The 20,810-nt window shown below is 36.4% G+C and overlaps 1 protein-coding gene across 1 annotated transcript in view; it reads left to right on the top strand.

The window, feature by feature from the left end:
* Nucleotides 1-20,810, top strand: part of LOC114650491 (glycerophosphodiester phosphodiesterase domain-containing protein 5-like) — a 362,124-nt gene that overhangs the window by 49,655 nt on the left and 291,659 nt on the right. The gene's annotated exons all lie outside the window — the stretch shown is intronic.

Below are 20,810 nucleotides of genomic sequence, written 5' to 3'. Positions count from 1 at the left end.
GAAAGGGGAGACCGTCGTTTGTTCCTCACAAAAATTGAACCGGATATTCAATATTTAGTTTCCCAGCATCAGCCTCAGGGATCCCACTAATAATTCAATTAACTAATGTAATTTCTGTGTATGCAAAGTATAAATAAAAAGATAGATTTAACTATAGTAAGTTGTTTTATAAAGATTTATTCTGCCAAACTTAGCGAAAATCCGACATAAAGTACTTGGTAAGTAATTATTATTATATGCTTTAACTCTGCTTTATAAATTTTATAAAGTAAAGTTACTTCCCTACTTTATAAATCACCATTACTGTGGAACCGGTGGGCGGTTAGAAAATTTTACTACTAACAGAGATACAAAAGTGGGCGGTAGGTATAAAAAGGTTGACTACCCCTGGTCTAGACCGTTCCTTTGTAAGCTCTTTTGCCAGTTGTAACTCAGTTAAGGCACTCTAAGATCTACTGTACTGTAGACTCTAGGAACCTCCCAGATGCATTCAAATGTTTAAACTAGAGAAAGGTATCCCCTTTCTCCATGTTAAATTTAGCCTGTTAAAAGTAACAATGTGTGTTGGCCTTTGATACACATAGAATGGGCTGCATTTTGTGTGAATTTTAATATGCTGCTTAGTGCTGGAGGCAGTAAAGACCAAAGAGGGAACACTGTCTTTGAGATGCTTAAAGCATTACGTGCAATGGTTTAAAATTACAATGCAGCCTGTAATAATCGCTTTACAAACACAGACAATTAATAATTATAAATTTAATGTTGGTTTTATTGCAGTTGGGAATTTAAAAAAGGGACTGATTTTGACTGTCTTGAAGACACTCTTTCCAAGAAGAATTCCAAGCCTCACTTTTGACACTTTGGATTGGAGTTTGGAAAAACTTAGGAATTGAATAGGTGTGTTACTGTTGCACAGTGGGGATAGGCTGGGTGTACTCAACAGTTGTGGTCTTGGAAAGAGATTTTAAAATACAGTATTTTATCAGTTTCTTTCAGCAGTTGAATGTTCCTCCCATCACACTCTTAGGTTTATTTGTGACTATATGTTGAATCACCAAGAGTGAGCCTTGTATAGCATTTATACTTCTCAAGTTGTTTCCTGCCTTTCACCATTTGCATCTAGGCCAGCCGCTAACTTGAAACCCTGCAACTGGACAAAACGTCTTAAGAACTGGGTGGATTTATTGAACATGCAAGGATAAGACAGTCATTTCCTCTTGTAGGTTCAATCCCCAGTCTGTGGCTCAGTAAAAGTTATTTCAAGTCAGATAATTCCTTGCTATGTTTTGAATCACAAATTTAGTAGCTTGAGCCTTTTCTCTTAGTTTATTCTGGGTGAATGCTTCTCAGCTCTCATTCTGTGCTTCTTTTTTTCTTTTTAACCCATTTCTTAATTGGAGGCTGATTCCTGCTGTTATTTATAATCCTTATTTAATTAAACATGTTGCTTTCCTGTTTCTCATTTAGCTTTTAAGTTCCAAAATACTGGTTGACAATTTAAGAAATCTACCAATGGAGTGTCTGCATTATGAGTGTGTTTAAACTAAATTCTTATGAATTTTTAATTACGTGTTAAGCTTCTACTGCACATTGTGGTATATAGTAGTTGACACTGATTTCTATTATTTAAGCAGTGTATGCTGAACTGTGCATTTTATATCGACAGTAAAAACACTAATATACAATTTGTTTGAAGGCTGCTGTTGCTTTTCAATTTGTTTTGTTTCTTTTTTGTACTGATTTTACCTACCATTCCATCCCAATCATTTCTTTAAAAAAAATTACAGTACAGTGGAACTGTGAGGAATCAGTGATAACCAAAGTCCTGGGTTTCTATTCACCCTGATCACTTTCTGTGTGGAGTTTGTATGTTCTACCTGTGTTTCAGTAGGCATTTCTTCACTTAACACTATGCTGCAGTTAACACTGCTTAGTAGATTCTGATTCAGACCAGTGACTAATGGTAGCTTAAATAGCTATACATGTATATATATGTGCACTGCCTTTCAGTGCTTTCTGGAGAATACTAGTATCTATCTGAACAGGTGTTCTGTCAGAACAAAATCTTGTTTGGCCATCTGTTAACTACAGTGACACAGCTTCAAGTAAGAGAAGAATATAATGTTTTTGTTTAAAACAGTCAATTAAACTACAAAAGCACTAAAGCCTTTCCAATTGGTATTATGTGTTTATTGTGAAAGACAGATGAGTCACAGAGGAGTCTAAATGTTGCAAATAACAGATTTGCAATAAGGTACAAAGGCTGAGATTGGTTTTTGCTGTTTTTTGTAATGAAGAGAAAGAAAAACACAAAAATGACATTTGGCTGTTTTATCTGTATGACTTATTGATCATAAGAGAAATTCTTTGTAAGATTGCAGGCTGGAATTCTTGTAAGATTACCAGTTCTTTCAGGAGGACAATTGATAGCAGAGGTCCAACTCACGATCGAGTTATAAACCTATTCACAACTGTTACATAGAGCTGACCAATGGAGCTTTTTAGTCTTTGAAACATGAAATTTATGATTTAGTGTTATGCCTTTTTTAAGTAGAGCCACCCCTGAAAAGAAACATTGACTCAGTAGCGTGCATTGTGAGTGCATGGGTTTAATGAAGTTATGAAATCCTTCATTTTCTAAAAATGAAATAGAGTTGTCTTCTCAAGAAATTAATTTCATCTCGATGACAAACTGATAACATGTCATAAGAGAGTGCTCTAAGGTAGCATATTTATTTATAAAATGAAAATATTCAAATTTAACCTAAGTTAAAGTAAAGTTAAAAGTTTACAATATTGAATATAAACGGCATAAAAAACTAAAGGAAAGAAAATAAGACTAATAGGTATCTTTTGAATGATTGTTTATTTTTTTAGAATTTGAATGTTTTTATACTAGATTTTATTAACAAAGTGACTTTCCCATGCTCATGGTACCAAACAGGCTTCCAAATGAGTACATGTCCATTAAATAATTAATAATTGCTCAGTGAAATCAGTGTAGATACGAATGCAGTAATGGTTCTGAGTCATTTTCAAACCTACCTGCGCAAAAAGTATTTGATTCCTGGGAGAGGTGTCTTTTTGTGGTGTTTGAATATACTACCTTGGCTAACATGAATTTAATTTAGGGTGTCTGGTTTCCACCCTCAGTGCATAGAAATACATTCATTTTAAAGAAATACTCATTCCACAAATGATATTTTATTATATGTTATTTACCCCATATAGTTTGTAGTGATGGTAGGAAAAACGTTTTAATCTCGGGTTTTCATGCAGAACAAAGATGATAAAATTTCTGATATAATTGGGGTCTATGGGAATTAAGGCTGAACAATAGCAAATAGTATCAAGAAGTCCATGAAAAAATCTCTTGTTACTTATATTACCCAATCCATATATGAAGTCATCAAATCATATACTCACAATGTCCCAAACCCATCTATTTTTACTGAAGAAGCATGCATGAATTGAAGATTGGTCAAGAGTCAAGTCCAGTAACACGTTATTCATTGACAAACATTGCACTTCATATAAATAAAAAGCATGCACTTAGAAACACATAAAACTAAAGATTAAATGTTAAAGAAAAATATGTGAAAACCTTATCAGGATGAGAATATTCCTTGTACTTGTTCATATCCAAGAAAATAATCCTGAGCTACTCTAGTTGTGGCTCACTGCTATTAATGCAAATGTAACAGTGGCTTTATGATATACTGTAAATGCTTGTTCTTGTCTGAGTGCGTTTTATTTTTGTTCACCAGTGTTTTTCTAGCAGTGGTTTATTTAACAATATTTTAGTGAAAATAAATGTGTTTTAGACATTTGAGCATACAAATGGGGGACTTGATGTGATTTTGTTTTTTTTTTTTTTCTCATGAATGTTTTTATATTGTTTGATGTTGTACAGAGCTACTCACCCTAGGTGCCTACTGTATCAGAAACTTTGCTATCTCCGTTCTGTACGAAAATATAATATTACAGATTTTTTTTGTCCAACACTACATGTGGTAACATATATAAAACATTATTTTTGCATGGAGTATTCCTTTACCAGTGAAAGGAAGTGTATTTAAGTGTGTTTTGTGATGTACAGACAACGTGCTCAGTTAGTTCCCCTTGTTCCCATTGCTGCCTAAGCTCACCTCGCCTCATTTATATTGACTTAACCAGGTTATGTACAAATGAATGAAAGTTAGATATGATTACCTCTGCACAAACATAGTACTTGCTGGATGACAGGAGAATGTTAAGAGTTTTAATATAAGTTAGAACAAACAAGTGATGTAATGAACACTTAGGGCTCGTTTATACTTCACGCTCAGAACGCGTACGCACCCGCATCATGGCTGCTACGCGTTCCCAGTGTACATTTCACACGTCCTCTGAGCAGGTCCTCAGAAATTAACGCGAAGCGTGTGCGAGTTGTAGTACCAGCAAAAAGGCGGGGGGCGCAGTGTAATAAAAGTCGGAACGTGACGTCAGAGTCTCTGGTTACTACCTACATGTGACAGAAAGCCTCTATGCAGATCCTACGGGGATTGATGTGCGCGCTTCGATGTTTGATGAATGGTTTGATGTGGTGAAGCAAAATGCTGACCTACAGATGCATTCATGGTGCTTTTCTATTCAAGCGTCGCATATTCCCGATCATAATGACACGATACATTTTAAAAGTCTCACATACCATCTTTCGTGCTGTCCTTTTTTTTTTTTTTTTTTTTTTTTTTTGCAACTTCACAACAGCAACATAATGTACAGTGCTGTATTTGAGCCACTGAGAAAAAAAATGAAGGACATGGTGAAAACGTGTATTTTTGTGATTAAAGTGGAAATTTCGGCTTTAATCTGGAAATGTCCACTTTAACTTCGTAGTTTACTTTATCATTAAAGCAGACCATCGTAAACGTCATGGCAAGCAGCAATAGATCACCACACAGAACACATTAAATGTATGATAATTTATACTTGATATCACTTTCATGATGAAATGCATTGAAGTGTGTATGTTACATTGTACCGATAAATCGTTAATTTTGTTTAAATAATGAATACTGTTAATAATTACACACATAGGGGTGACACGATGGCGGAGCGGTAGCACTGCTGTCTCGCAGGGAGTCATGTCGCTGGTATTCCCAGCTTGGATTCCACACTGTGCTCCAGTTTCCTTGCAAAGATATGCAGATTTGGGGATTTGGTGGTGCTAAAATGACGCTAGTGTATTTGTGTGCTTGTATTCACCTTGCGATGAGCTGAGGCCTCGTCCAGGGATCGTTTCTCACTCGTGCCCAATGCTTGCTGGAATGAACACATCCCTGGATTGATGGATTTAATCATTAACACTAGAATTACCAGAGTCTACGAAAAATCTCGTAGATCCGTCCCACCTTAAGTCGCTTCTTAAATCCGTTCGCACCTCTCCGCCAGCGTCCTTTGTCCTCTAAATGTGCAGATAAAGACAAGCTACAAACAGCCGACTATTCCATCCCCCCACCGACTTAGAACGTGCACGAACTTCTCCCAGCTCATGCCTTGATTGATTATCTGGGTGTGAAGTGGAGTTTTAGAGTGGAAATAATAGATCGTTATTTGGAACACACACATTTCATGTGTGTTCCATTTTCTACAGTAATCCGTGTAAACACATTTTTAAAACAGAAACGTTTTTCATATTCTAGTAGTAAATAACAAAATGTAGGCATAAACTATAATGTATGAAGCCTGAAGTCCAAATATCAAAGAAACACTTTCACAAAAGGTACAAATATAACAGAACAAGTGCCCTTTTATTGAAAAATATAACTGCAGAAAAAAAAAAACCTGCCTTAGTGTGCGACATTGACACTCAGTTACTGCGATGGCCCCGTGGCGTAACAGTATCAGTTGCTGACTGGTATTCAAAAGGTCACAAGTTCGATCCTGCACGAATCCCTTTTGAGAAGTGAACTGCTCTTATTTTTACTATTTTAGAATAAAAAGATACATTTGATTTCAGTCTGTAACAGCCGGTGTAATTTATGATATTTGTAAAGGTTAGCTTTGTTTTTGGTTTTTTTTTTTTTATTCACTTTTCTGTCAGTCGCGTTCAGGATCCTTCCGTACCCCATCTGACACTGCTGTTTTCACATAAAGACGCGTTATAGCTCTGCAATGTATTACGATACATATGACCGTGTGTTTTTTTTTCCCCCAATCTTGCCATTCCCCACATGTTGCTGTATACTGTTTCTTTTGTACTGCAGGACGTGCAGAGGAAAGCATAGTAAAGATCAGTAACTTCAGCGCTATATGCAATCATCAGACACTCCCCATCTGACACTGCTGTTTTCACATAAAGACGCGCTATAGCTCACCCAAAGAGTGCCTTTCCTACATTTACGACATGTGTTCTTGTGTTGCATTGTACACACCTCTTTGTGCAATGGTTCCTATTACACTGAACAAGCACCTGTAATTTGCAGCTCTATTCATTATCTCAAAAGAAATGTATGTGACGTTTTGAAGAAATCATTTTATGACGCGAATAGTACCAATCAGAAAACATCGTCGAAGTAATGCAATATTATTTGAAAATGAACAGCGTCAGATTGGGTGTGATTTATACTGGCACTGTTATTTAGAGTCAGATCAGAAGCTGAATAAGCTCCTGTTCTGACTCTAATTAAAAAAGCATGAATTAATCAACGGAAATAACCGCGATCGACATTTTAAAAGAAGCTTACCACTTGCTACTACACAGGTGGTGGACAGTTTGATCACCTGTCAGTATTTCTGCTGCAAGTTTACAATCAGATACAGATGAAATGTGAGGGGACTAAAGAAACACAGGAAAACTCCAGACTATTTTGATGATGGGAACTAAGACCTGCTTAACACTAGACTTACCAGAGCCTACGAAAAACTCATAGATCCGGCCCACCTTAAATCCGTTCGCACCTCTCCGCCAGCATCTTTTGTCCTCTAAATGTGCTGATAAAGACAAGCTGCCAGCAGCCGGATATTCCATCCCCCCACCGACTTAGAACATGCACGAACTTCTCCCAGCTCATGCCTTGATTGATTATCTGGGAGTGAAGTGGAGTTTTAGAGTGGAAATAATAAATCGTTATTTGGAACACACACATTTCATGTGGGTTCCGTTTCTACAGTAATCGGTGTAAACACATTGTTAAAAATAACAGTTATAAGGACAGTTGATCATGTTAATTGCAGTCTCAATTGTTAAAAAAATATTTTAAAAGGAGCATCCCACATGAAAATATAACGATCTCATTAACTGACAGTGCATACCAATTTATAAATTTTATGTCTGTTTGAGGCTACAAAGAAAAAAAAACACTTCCTCCCCAGCTGGGAATCAAACTCAAGTCTCTACGGTGCGGCAGAGCTGCCGTGCTCTGAGTCAGCAAATCTCAGCGTTACGCCACAGAAGGTGTTGTTACAGCCTTGAACCTTTTGTAAAAGTGTTTATTTGATATTTGGCCATCAGGCTTCACACATTCTGTAGTTTATGCCTACATTTTGTAACATTTATTACTAAAATATGAAAAAGTTTCTGTTAAACAATGTGTTTACACAGATTACTGTAGAAACGGAACACACATGAAATGCGTGTGTTCCAAATAACGATCTATTATTTCCACTCTAAAACTCCAGTTCAGGGTCTCCCAGATAATCAAACAAGGCATGAGCTGGGAAAACTCAGTGAACGTTTTGCGATGGTGGGGGATGGAATAGCCGGCTTTTTGCTGCTCGTCTTAATTGGCACATTTAGAAGACAAAAGAGAGGTGAGAACGGTTTTAAGGTGGGCCGGATCTACGAGTTTTTTTGTAGACTCTGGTAATTCTAGTGTTAAACATTCTTTTCAGAGATATTACTTTAAAGTGTCATCGGAATTTAATGGGTGTTCTAGGCAGTTCACAACACAGAGAAGCCAAACATGTTCTCGCCGTGATAATATCTCGCACTGTCACCTGGTGGATTCCTCCAGATTTACGTAAATTACGCTCGCGAGTATAAACACTACAACTCTTGTGTAGCAGGAGCGTCTGCTGCAGCATGCTTCATGTCGCGTGAAGTATAACCCCGGCCTTAGAATCCACCAATATGTGATTAATGAGCATGGGAGTGGGGGTCCCCACTAAGCACTAACTTGCTAAGCACCGACACACTGATGACGAGCGATTTTCCCCATAGAAAATAATATCCAAGTAAGTAATATCCAACATCTAAACTGCTACATGGATGTGGGAGTGAGCAGCATGATCAAAGCTGAGTGGTCGTTCAGAATTGCTTGGACATCGAGACTTAAATATTGGCTGGTACCACTCCATACTGACAGTTAAAGAATGTGTACTAGTGACCCACACCAGACCCACAAAGCCTCAATTGCAATTACGTGTACACTTTGTGACTGATATGTGGCCAATTTCACATACAGCATAGTGGCCTGTCCCAAATGGAGCCATAAATCAGCACATGACTGCACTTTTAAAGTGCCTTGGGATGATGTTGTAAAGTCTGTGTTTGCTTGCCTCGATCTGTACAAAGTTGTTCTTCTTTTCCTCATCTTAGGAGTCAGAGTGTAATTTTGTAATTATAAAAATTTATTTAAATTTGTCTTAAACTTATTAATTTGCTCTGCAAATTAATTTATAGTTAACATATGTACCTATTATCAGCAGTCATGTAGTTTTATTCTTGATCTTCAGTTTTGGCTTTGTCTGCTGTTTGGCATGTTCTCCCATGTTTGCACGTGTCCTGACTTGGCAGGAAAACGGGTAACTAATTTTGTGAGTAAACCAGGAGAAGCAGGCAGAAGGCAAAACAAAAGAAAATAAAAATAAACCAAAGCAACTGAAACCCAGATGAGAGGCAAAATCAAGGTCAAATAACAGGCAATAAGTAATAAACCAGGCAAACAGAGTAAATGCAGAGTAAGTAAAAATGAAAATAAGGATTTTATCCACAGATCGGATTAAGCTTAGTACAAAAGGTGACATTTTATGCTGTCTGCTGATTAAGTCAAGGTCTTGACCCCAGTTACCACACCCCTAGAAACATGGGACATGACCCTGGCGACAGTACACAGTATGGCTTGTCTAGATACAAAACGTCAATATTCAGCCTAAACCATGACAGTATGGGATTCTGCCATAGACTAGGACAGGGGTGGAGAAAATTTTTCTTTTCTGGTGCCAGATTTACATTTACATATGTGATAGCGAGTCATAGACTAGTATGAATAAAGCATGTTAATAAAGCACATTTTTGCATGCTATGCCGATTAATATCCATTTCTGAACATTCAATCAAAATTAAATCTCAAACTCAACTAATGCTCATTTTCTTTATTAATAATTTTTATTTTTGAAAGGTAGAACATTATCATCACAGGTACAACAATATACTGCAAAATCAAGTAGAAAACAAAGGAAATATAAACACACAAGAATACTCTACAAGAAAAAACAGTAATATTCAGCCCCCACCTGAGAACTAACCTACATTTTAATGTCATGGTTGAGAGTTCTTTTCCTTGACTAGCTGTTGGATATATAGTGGCAATGATTTTGTTGACACATGCGGCTGGTTCTGCTGGTGCTTCATTTTGGAACAATGTCTTTGGCATTGGTGAGCTTTGAGGAGAATTGTTCACAGTAGTATTGTTCTTCAGCTGCATTCACAACAGGTGGACTGACCATCAATGACATGGAAAATATATCATCATCGAGTTCTTTGATCTCAAATCTTAAATATTTCAGCAAACTTTTCTTGTAAAGTAGTACATTCCTTTGTATTTTCCCCAGTCCTCTATTGCTCAGGATTTTGATCATGAAAAAATGGAAAATGCAACATATTACCCCTCTAAAACTACTGTTCATTTGCCAATTGCCTCAGTTTGGTTTCAGCTTCAGATGCTTTCACATGTGAAAAAGTGAGAGCAGGAGCTAGTTTGCTCCTTGTTGTATAACATTACGCTCTGACAGGTAGCTTGTAATGTCTACCAAAACACTAAATTCACAGTGTCACTTTGCTATTACATGATTTCCTTTTCATCTCCATGAAACTCTTCACAACATCCCTGAGTTAATAAAATCACTTCAGCATGTTTGCCTTTCTTAGCCATCACACCTCACAGTAGTAAACCAAATCTCTATATCCTGCTTCTAAGTCTTTTAATAATTCCCAGAATTGGTGGCCTTTTAGCCCTCTGCCTTTAGTGATGTTAATGCAGGAAACAACAGTTGTCATCATCACATTGTTCAAATGCAGTGTTTGTGAGCACAAATTTTGTTGGTGAATGATGGAATGACACATAAATAAACGCATGTAATTTACTTTTGGATGAGGATCACTAACCCATTCTGAGACCCCACCGAGGCAGGTGCACCGTCACATGCCATACCGCTTTTTTTCAGCGACAAACCAAATGACTGCATTGCCATACGTTTTTCAAAAATGTCCTTACCTCTAGTTGCGTTGTGCATAGCAAACAATGAAAGCAAATCTTCTCGCGTCTCAAAACTAGCTGTCTAGTGTTAGTTATGTCTATAGTCTCATCCAAAGCAATTAAGTATAACTCTAAATTGGCAGCAGAGTCCTGCAGCAACTTCTCAATATTTCATGCCATGTCATATATATGATCCAACACAGTTCGACAAGCCAATGCTTACCCTCTGAAATAATTTCAGTTTTTTCAGTGGCAAGAATTTGTGCAGTAGCAACCATGCGTTTTTTCAAAAATTCACAGTCGGCACAAGTCCTGTCTTTTAGAAGTAAGTGTTGAGGAAAAACCTTTCCTCCATCTTCAAAGTAGGCAGCCATGGACCAGAGATGAGAATGCAGAACATTTCTTTATTTGCACAGAGGGTGCATCGATTAAGCGATTCATCTGCTTTTATATTTTTCTGTTACCTTTACCTCATACATTACATCATCTGACTTTTACTATGCGGAACTTTATTTCCCCCTCCAATCAACTAACGCCTCCAGTAATTTCTGACTCCTGTCGACTCTCCCTTTATTCTGATCACTGCTTAGATAAGAGGAGTGTTTTGCAGATTGTCCTATTGCTCTTAGCACCTCTACATAGAAGGGGTGTTTGCGTTTCCCATTAGTTTATCCTTACTTTCTAGAGAGGTATTTGTTAGTCATTTACCTCATTCTTACATTGGAAAATTAAGTTGGTGGTTTCACTAAGATGAGGAAGACTTCATGTGCTTAAGTTTTAAGCTACATTATGTTAACCCTTGAGTTTCCTTCAGTCCTTTTACTTATGTTTAATAGTATTTTCTGTTATGGCTGTATGCGTGTTCTTGTATTAGATTGTATATGATTGTCTTCTTTAAAGATGATCATATGTTAACTTTAACTAATTTTATATAAGTTATATCACAACATAACTGGCCTCTGTCACAATCTTCATCTTCTTTTTAAGTTCCAAGAAGTTGGCTTAATGAGCAGGCAGATTATTCCTGAGAACCTTGATTTTCTCCACTTGCACTGTTACTAGAAAAGTGTCATACTTATGTATTTACTGGTGTAGTGCCTCTCAAAGTTGGTGTTTTTGAGAATGACAAGAGCTTCTCTGCAAATTAAACAAAGTGGCCTGCCTTTCACATCCACAGTTGTTGATAGAATCAACATTTAACATCAAGCTTCCTTCTCTTAGCCATTTTTCACATCAAATCATACTGCTGAGATAAACCAACTTAATTGTTTGTAAGAGACAGTTAAATGGTAAAACTGCAACTGATGTATGGTATCCTCTAAAAATTGCAACTAAAGAAAAAGCATTTGGTTATGTTTTCTTCCAAGGCTGCAATTTATTTTTATAGAAGTTGATTTCTGATGAAACAGCTTTCTGAAAACAGCAAAAAATATTGAAATCTAAGAAACATCCAGTGGACCATATCATACTGACTGGGGTGCTGTAAATAGCCCGTAGGCTGGAAGTTCTCTACCATCTAGGGCCATCAGCTTCTCCTAATTTTTTCATTTTGAGGATTCATTTCTGTGTTTAAGCACTGGATTTCATAGCTGCCCCATCCAATCCTGACTCTAGGGTTCATTTGTTACTTGGAATTGGCATAAGCTTCTAATTGACCATGGCCTATTAATATAGGGGATGAAATGGATAGATAGCATTTAAACTACAGGTGCAGTTTTTATATTGGCTTTCTCAAACTAGAAAATTTTAAGTCATACTGTATTTCTGCAAAACTGCAACAGTATTGGATATGTATGTTATACATTACTTTTTTGGTGGGAGCCAGACCGCTTATATGCATCTACTTTCAAACATATTTTTGGATGGTCAGATCAAATATTTTAAATAATAATGTAGCGAGTGTTTCTTGGCATACCATATTTCAAAATGGTGTCCAAAATTTGAAAATGTGAATTTCCCTTTGGGATTAATAAAGTATCTATCTATCTATCTATCTATCTATCTATCTATCTATCTATCTATCTATCTATCTATCTATCTATCTATCTATCTATCTATCTGACAGGCTGAAAAACCATGTCTTTAAATGTGAAACAGGTAAACAGATTTAATAAACAGTAGTTAATGAAAATATTTTACTAGGGTTTGTTTAAATGACTAATGTTATTGTTTAACTAATACTGTCAATTGTATTGTGTATTGGTGTTATTTGAGCAAAAATGGAGCAAGAAAATGTTTACATTTGCTTCCATTAAAATAATGGTAATTTTGTGTTACAAAAATGCAATCTTATTAAGGAGGTTTTAGGAACAGATTAGCTTCCCAAATTGTGGAATTCTGTATTTAATTTGAGGGAGGAAAATGCTAAATATATAAGCAAATTAGTTTAATTTACAAATAAACTTAAAGTAGTTATTTTCAGGATATGCATATTGTATTTCATTTGCCCATTTATATGATAGTTATATTGACATGGTGGCATGGTGGTTACTGCTGCTACCTCAAGAATCCAGCATGTTGGGTGTGATTCCCATTCCTGGCCATTGCATGGTTATTTAGATTTCCTCTCAAGTCTACCAAGACCTACAGGTTAGAGTAATTGGTGATTCTAATCATGCCAGGTATAAGTGTAGTAGTGTGTATGATTGAACATTGTAATGGGCTGATTCCTGACTTGTGGTATGGTAATGGGTTGAGGCATGTCACACTGTGAAGCAAGTTTGAAAATGTTTTTGTTTTATGCTATGTTATGTTGTGTTATGTTATTAACATGATAGTGTTCCTTTTATGAAATCCTGGGGGTTTACAAAAGGTTTTAGGGGATATACAACAATATATCTTTATATATAATATGCTACCGTGGCTGTTCATTTGTCTGTCCACGATTTTAAATCATCTGTAGCTTGCAAACTGTTTGACCTATTGACCTGAAATTTGGTACACATATACTATGCGACATCTCCTATCCGCTTTCAGAGTGATGATTGACCTCCAAGGTTATTCCTCTTTTTATTTTTATTTTATTTGTGCGGCACATGCATATGGGTGCCGTTTTCATCCCTACCACCTTCGCCGTCACTTCCCCTACCTCTTCATATCTTTAATCATTCTTGAGGCAGGTTGAAGACTTAAGTGCCAGCTTAAGTGAAAAAATTAAAGAAAACGTACTAAGTAATTGCAACACAAACACTGACTTAATCAGTTTTAACGCGAAAAGATGCAAACGAAAGAAGAGAAGAAGCGGGCCACTAGGGTGGAGAAAAGAAGAGCTGCTTAGGGAGCAGCAAGCGCATCAACCTCTGAGCAAACAAATGCTAAATGGACAGAGAAAGAGTGTGAAAACTATGAATGCTAAAGTCAAGTGTATTCACTGCACGTTATCGTGCAGTGCGCCATTACTGGTATATATTATAATATATATAATAATATGACATATTTACTTTATTATAGTTTTTAGCTGCAGAAAACAATTAAAATTGAATATATGAAAATTCAGTAGAAATATGCTGACATGTATTTTGTACAGTAGCACAATATTCAAGTTTGCAAAGAAAATTGAAAACTTTGACAAATACAATCAACATGAGCTTAAATCTGATTTTCATGGAATGGATTTGAAAAAGTGCTTATTTCACTCTGTGTGATGTATTATGAAATATTCACAACAAAAGGTATGTAACCATCCAACCTCAAGTACCATTTTTAGACGAAATATAAAGAATACCTGGAAAAGCATGCCCTGTTTTTCAGTCATAAACTAGATTTCTAAAACTCCCAGGAAATAATATGCAATGTGATGGGAGATGAAAATATGAAAGGTTTAAAAGCTTCTTATCATGTAGCCTGCTTAACAGCAAAATCTGCAGCTGCTGAAGTAATTGGTGGATATTAATAAAACCTTTAGCCAAAGAAATGACACAAGTTATGACAGGAGATAAGGTAAGCAAAGTTATAGATCGCATTCCCCTTTAAAATAACACTATTCATTGTAGAAGAGGCCAAAAAAATAAATAAAACAATATCATCATGAGCCAGACAGAACCATTATTAAGGAGAATCTATGGAATGAAGAAGTACCTGATCTTTATTTTGCCATCCTATCCACAGACATGCAACTAGGAAAGCCTATTTTTGAAGTTGTTTATGATCTTATTTAAAAAAATAAATCAGATTTGATGCACTGGAATAAGCATGGGTGGAACAAAGAAAGGACTTACTCCATATATTCAAACTACTTCACCAGAAGCAAAAAGCAGCATGTGGGCAGATGTAAAGAAAACTCTTAATGAAGCCATGAAAGCCTGGCTTTTGTGTTAAGATGGGCAGCAACCACACACAACTCATTTTTCTCACTGAAGTTTGATTGCTTTTGCAGGAGAAAGTCCTCACTTTTCTATTTGAGCTTTGGGAATAACTGAATTTGTCTTGATGAAGCCTTTAACCTGCAGGACTATACATGGCTGGAATTGACAATTTATATTAGTACAGTTATCTTTTGAGATTTGCAGGGCATAGGGGAGCAGGACCCCACGTATGTGATAATCTACAAATACGTTTTTGGGTCCGTGATTACACAGTATTGAAAGTTTATTGCACTAAATAAGAAAGTTGAGAGAAACATGATATGGAATGATTACTGTGCAAGCAAATATTGTGTGTGAGGCTGGCTTCTGAGACAAAGTTGCTTTGTGTCCCGAGACAAAGTGCGTGGTTCTGCAGTAATTTGGTGAAATGTAACTTTTTACAAAATTGAAACTATAATAAATTTGTTTGTACAGTGATCCCTCGCTATATCGCGCTTCGCCTTTCGCGGCTTCACTCCATCGCGGATTTTATATGTAAGCATATTTAAATATATATCGCGGATTTTTCGCTGCTTCGTGGGTTTCTGCGGACAATGGGTCTTTTAATTTCTGGTACATGCTTCCTCAGTTGGTTTGCCCAGTTGATTTCATACAAGGGACGCTATTGGCAGATGGCTGAGAAGCTACCCAACTTACTTTCTCTCTCTCTCTCTCTCTCATTCTCTTGCGCTGACGTAGGGGGGTGTGAGCAGGGGGGCTGTTCGCACACCTAGACGATAGGGACGTTTCTACCTTCTGTGTGCAGCTGCTTCCTGAAGGACATGCTGCACGGTGCTTCGCATACTTAAAAGCTCAAAGGGCACATATTGATTTTTGACTTTGTTTTACTCTGGCTCTCTCTCTCTCTCTCTCTCTCTCTCTCTATTTCTCTGCTCCTGACGGAGGGGGTGTGAGCTGCCACCTTCAACAGCTTTGTGCCGTGGTGCTTCGCATACTTAAAAGCAGACAGCCCTATTGATTTGTTTGCTTTACTCTCTGTCTTTCTGACAGACTCTGCTCCTGATGGGCACTCCTTTGAAGAGGAAAATGTTTGCATTCTTTTAATTGTGAGACGGAACTGTCATCTCTGTCTTGTCATGGAGCACAGTTTAAACTTTTGAAAAAGAGACATGTTTGTTTGCAGTGTTTGAATAACGTTCCTGTCTCTCTACAACCTCCTGTGTTTCTGCGCAAATCTGTGACCCAAGCATGACAATATAAAAATAACCATATAAACATATGGTTTCTACTTCGCGGATTTTCTTATTTCGCGGGTGGCTCTGGAACGCAACCCCCGCAATGGAGGAGGGATTACTGTATATTTATGGCAATAAATGATAAACATTATTAATATTACAGATATATATATATATATATATATATATATATATATATATATATATATATATATAATCCAACAAAACAGTAAGCACAAAACATTTACACCATACAGTACATTTTCGCAGATGCTGATGATGATGGTGATGTAGTTATGAAATTAAATCCCCTATGAACAGCCTCCTGGAAGGTCTGTAAAGTTTTATCCTACCATGATGCTGATGTAAGTGAAGATTTGTACAAGTTGGCAGTGCCAAGCGAGCACAAGACAAGAACATAAATGCAGAGAAAACTGTAATCCATTGGGTGAAATTGTGTTCCAATTGTGCAGTGAAGTGTTGAAATAAAAAAGACATCCGAGGATCTTTTGACTCCCTTTTAAAAGTTGTGCTTTATCTTGTTTCACCCAACAGTGCTTGTGGCCAACACCAAAGCTACCCAATGGCACAATACTCCCGGGGCTGCTAGGCTTTACAGTCCATTTAAGCAGTGCTGCTACAGCGTGGTCCATGGTTTTCCACAATAGGTTGCAAAACTTGCAATATAATTTCCATTTAATTATTGATAACAAATCTGCAAATAGGCAGAATCATGAATTGTGAATTGTAAGAACCGACCTGCATACCGTCTATTGCAGATATATTAACTTAAGACGAAGTGAATGCCAGAATCAAATAATTAGTACTATGGCATAAATGTTTTTAATAGTGGTGAATTAGATCCGTTTTTGTCGGCTAGTTACAAATTAGTTAAAAATTGTATGATGAACCTGATATTTAAATTTCTCAATTAAAAAATAAATTTTCTTGGAACTGATTAGTAATGTTACGATCAAGTTTTTTAATGCGGATACTGATCACTGTTTTCATTTTACTTGATCGGCCAATTCCAATGCTAATTTTTTTTTCCGCTTTCTTTATCACTTTGAAAACTTTTTACACAAATCTTCTGCATAACCAGACAAATAAAAGCCTTATGTTCTATATTAAAGTTTATTTTTATAATTAATATGTAGACCACAGGTGTTAACTGGTCATTTTTTATTAATTTAAATTAAATTCTGTAGGGTTATTGTTCAGTGACCATAAAATACAAAAATAAATAAAATTTCCTATAAATACATACTTTAAATAATAAAATAAAATATGTACCATATATTTATTCAAAATACATATGGCATGAAAGAAAATAAAAATAATTACAAGCTGTCTTATTGTTTAATTTTTTTCTGTAATGTACTTACTGTATCTGAAACAAGGATTAATTAAAACAGATAAGTTTCCAGCATTTCTCTAACAACAACACCAAAAAAAAAATATATATACTCACCCAATCAATTAATTGATATTGGCAATTAAACACTCTTTAAGTGTAAATATACATCACTTATACATTATAATCATTTTAAATCTTTAATTGCAGTACAGCTTTTTTCTGTTAAAATATACATTTACTATATTTATACAGGTGTGCTTTTTTTCTTCAGTTTATCAGCTAGACATTTGTAATTCTTGAGGTGTAATTATAAAATATGGATTACCATTTTAATTATGTAGTATTTGTTTCTTACCAAAACTCATGTTGTGTGACACACAGAAGAACAAAGAAAAAGCTGCGTGCTGGCTCAGCTACCATAGTAACTTGCGTACAGGAACACTGAAACTAAATTACCGTAAAGTTTAGAAGAGCATGGACTGAAAATATTGTTTTGTTTTTTTTTTCTGATCTGCCTTTTACCAATCATCAATCAAGTCTTTTTTAGTGAAATGAAGTTGTCTTGTTTACGGTCTGTATTCATCGTTTTTAGACACTGATGTGAGCTTAATGTCAACATCTCAACATAAACAGATCCATCCTCACATTAGCGTTTTTCTTGTTACAACAGTAGTACTTTCATTTTAGTTTAACTGTTACTTATAATACCCCCAAATTACCTTTGCCCAGAAAGGAGTTTGCTGATGAGACTAAAATACTCAAGGGTGTACACAGTTGTTCAAAGTTTGGAAAAGAGTGTTCAGCATGTTAGGTAACTGTTTTGTCTTGGTAGAGTAATATATTGCTCTACTTTCCCCTTTTGTATTATGAATATGTAGCTTTTCTCAGAATGCCTCAAATCTCACAGACTTACCACTGTCCCATATAACTTCTCCCCATCTTCCCTTCTACATCTATAATCTCAGACAATTAGGTGTAGTAAAAGACAAGCCGGAGTTAAGTTACAATTTAAACAATGTATTACTGATAATATTCACAAATAATAATATGCAAAGTACATTTGAATATTGGCAACCATACAACCTGATAAAATAGTGATGTGTAGTTTCAGGTGGCACACAGACTTGTTAGTTGCTTAAAATGTCTATAGTTAAGGCATCATTTTTGGTTGGCTTTCTACAGAACAGGCCGCATTGCCTGTCTCAATATGGCTCCCGAGCAGTGCTCTTCATTGTGTTGTCCTTTTCAGTTCATGGTGTCTGAGATGCTCCTTCATCAGATATTGGTAAGAGAGAGAGAGAGTGTGAAATAAAGCAAGCAAATTTATGGGTTTTCTGTCCAACCTCTACAGCCAATATAGCATCATGGTACTTAAAGGCTTTTGATACAAGCCGATTCCAAACAGCCATGCTTCAGACCAATGGGGCAAAGAACATCTTAACACCTGCCATCCTCCAAAATCATATGTTAAGGTAAAGCTTGGCAGTTAGAGAGTCTGGCTTTGTGTGGTAGTTGAGAGACTTCAGAGAAACATTTACCAAACTTGTTTGACACTTTGCCCAAATCCTGCCATAAAATTCAAAGAGACTCAGACCTGTTTTGGGGAAGGGGTTCTAAAACCATCAAACCATTGCTGTTATTATCAATAATGTAACACTAATATTACATTGCTTTGCCTAAGTTACACATAAAGACATACAAAATATTTATCAAGTTATATGCAAAATCACATTACAACAGTAACAGATAATATTTAATATTTTTATCAGTGCAATCTTAATTGTGTTTTTTTCTTCTCATGCTAAGTTAAGGCAGATGTATTAAAATTACAAATTGTTAAGTTGAAATGAAGTAATACGTTTTCTAAAATAAATAAATAAATAAATAAATAAATAAAACACCTTTTCTATAAGCAGGGATTGTGTTCTATGATGCATTCCAAAATTCGTAACTACTTTTATTTGTTTTAACATTTTGTCATCCAGTTTATTCTTGCTTGCTTGGTCAGCCGTTGCCAACAATTTTCTATATGACAAAAATAAGAATCTCCTTTTTACGCTCTTGTTAGCCGTCTGGAATGAATTAACAGACAATCCTCCATTAGCTGATGATTGGCAAGTGCTTGCAAGCCCCAAGAGGCTAAATCAGGAGAGCCGCTATTAAACCAAGAGATTAAGTGGAGATTTGCATGTAGAAGGGAGAGGGGATGAGGATGGGGTGGGAATTAGGGAAGTGAGTGTTGAGAGAAACTCATCTTTCAAAAATAAGCAGCTGAGTAGAAAAAAAACAGTGTCTGACATTTTAGTATGTTTGTTAAAAACCTGAATCTGAAAGAAACAAGCAAATTTAATTTTTCATCCATGCATTATCCAACCCGCTATATCCTAACTACAGCGTCACGGGGGATCTGCTGGAGCCAATCCCAGCCAACATAGGTCGCAAGGCAGGAGACAAACCCTGGGTACAATTAGGACAATTTAGAATCGCCAGTGCACCTAACCTGCATGTCTTTGGACTGAGTATCCGAAGGAAACCTGCACAGACACGAGGAGAACATGCAAACTCCACCCAGGGAGGACCCAGGAAGCGAACCTGGGTCTAATGATTATTCGATGTTTTTTGGGAATATTCAAATGTGAGAAATGTGAAGCACCTGAAAAATTGCTTTCCTTGACAGTTTAGTATGATATGGGAAGGTAATAAACACATTTGAATACAGTCAGAAAAAAGAAAAATAAGCCAGTAGTTTTAGAGCGCATGATCAATGTTTGTGTTGTGAATCTTCCTCTGGGTACTCCAGTTTCCACCAGAATCTCAGACATATGGGCGTTAGCTCAAATGGTACCTGTAAGTGTCCCCTCATGGGGGTTTTCATAATTGTGCCTTGATATAACTTGGCTGGTTCTAGCCTTGTGCTTGCTGCTTCATGGATATGCTCCAGCTCTGCACCACCATGATTCAGATTAAAGTTAACATAGGTCTTCCCCATTAAATTTCACACAAACGGCAGAACAATATTAATATAAATAAAATCATTTTCAGTAAAAGTTAAACTTCCATAGCATGTAAGATTAAAAAGGGATATGATGATGTTAAAGCAACACTGTTGAAATGTTTGGCTGTGAAAGGAGGAAAAGTGAAAGTTAACTGAAAAGCTGGGAACTATAAGAATGATCTTTTCTCTTGTGAGCCTTCATTTTCTAAGTTGACTCTCCACTTTTTAAAATTTTTTTAGATTTACTAGGGGGCTTTGCTTCGCTTCGCTCGCTAGCCACCCTGCCCTGCACTACACGCCATCCACTTCACATCTCTGCCGCTCATGTATGTGGTTTTCACTTTCACCAAACAACAAATCTTTTAATTCTCGCGGATACACCTCTTCATTGGGAAGAAACACTACTTTTCCCTGATGGCAACATGAATTAGATGATCCACAAGACTCCGACTTAAAGTT

The sequence above is a fragment of the Erpetoichthys calabaricus genome, chromosome 4 (assembly GCF_900747795.2).
Source record: "Erpetoichthys calabaricus chromosome 4, fErpCal1.3, whole genome shotgun sequence".
In the NCBI taxonomy this organism is placed as follows: Eukaryota; Metazoa; Chordata; class Cladistia; order Polypteriformes; family Polypteridae; genus Erpetoichthys; species Erpetoichthys calabaricus.
Note: the sequence above shows the minus strand (reverse complement) of the source record. Positions and strands in the feature narration are given on the sequence as shown.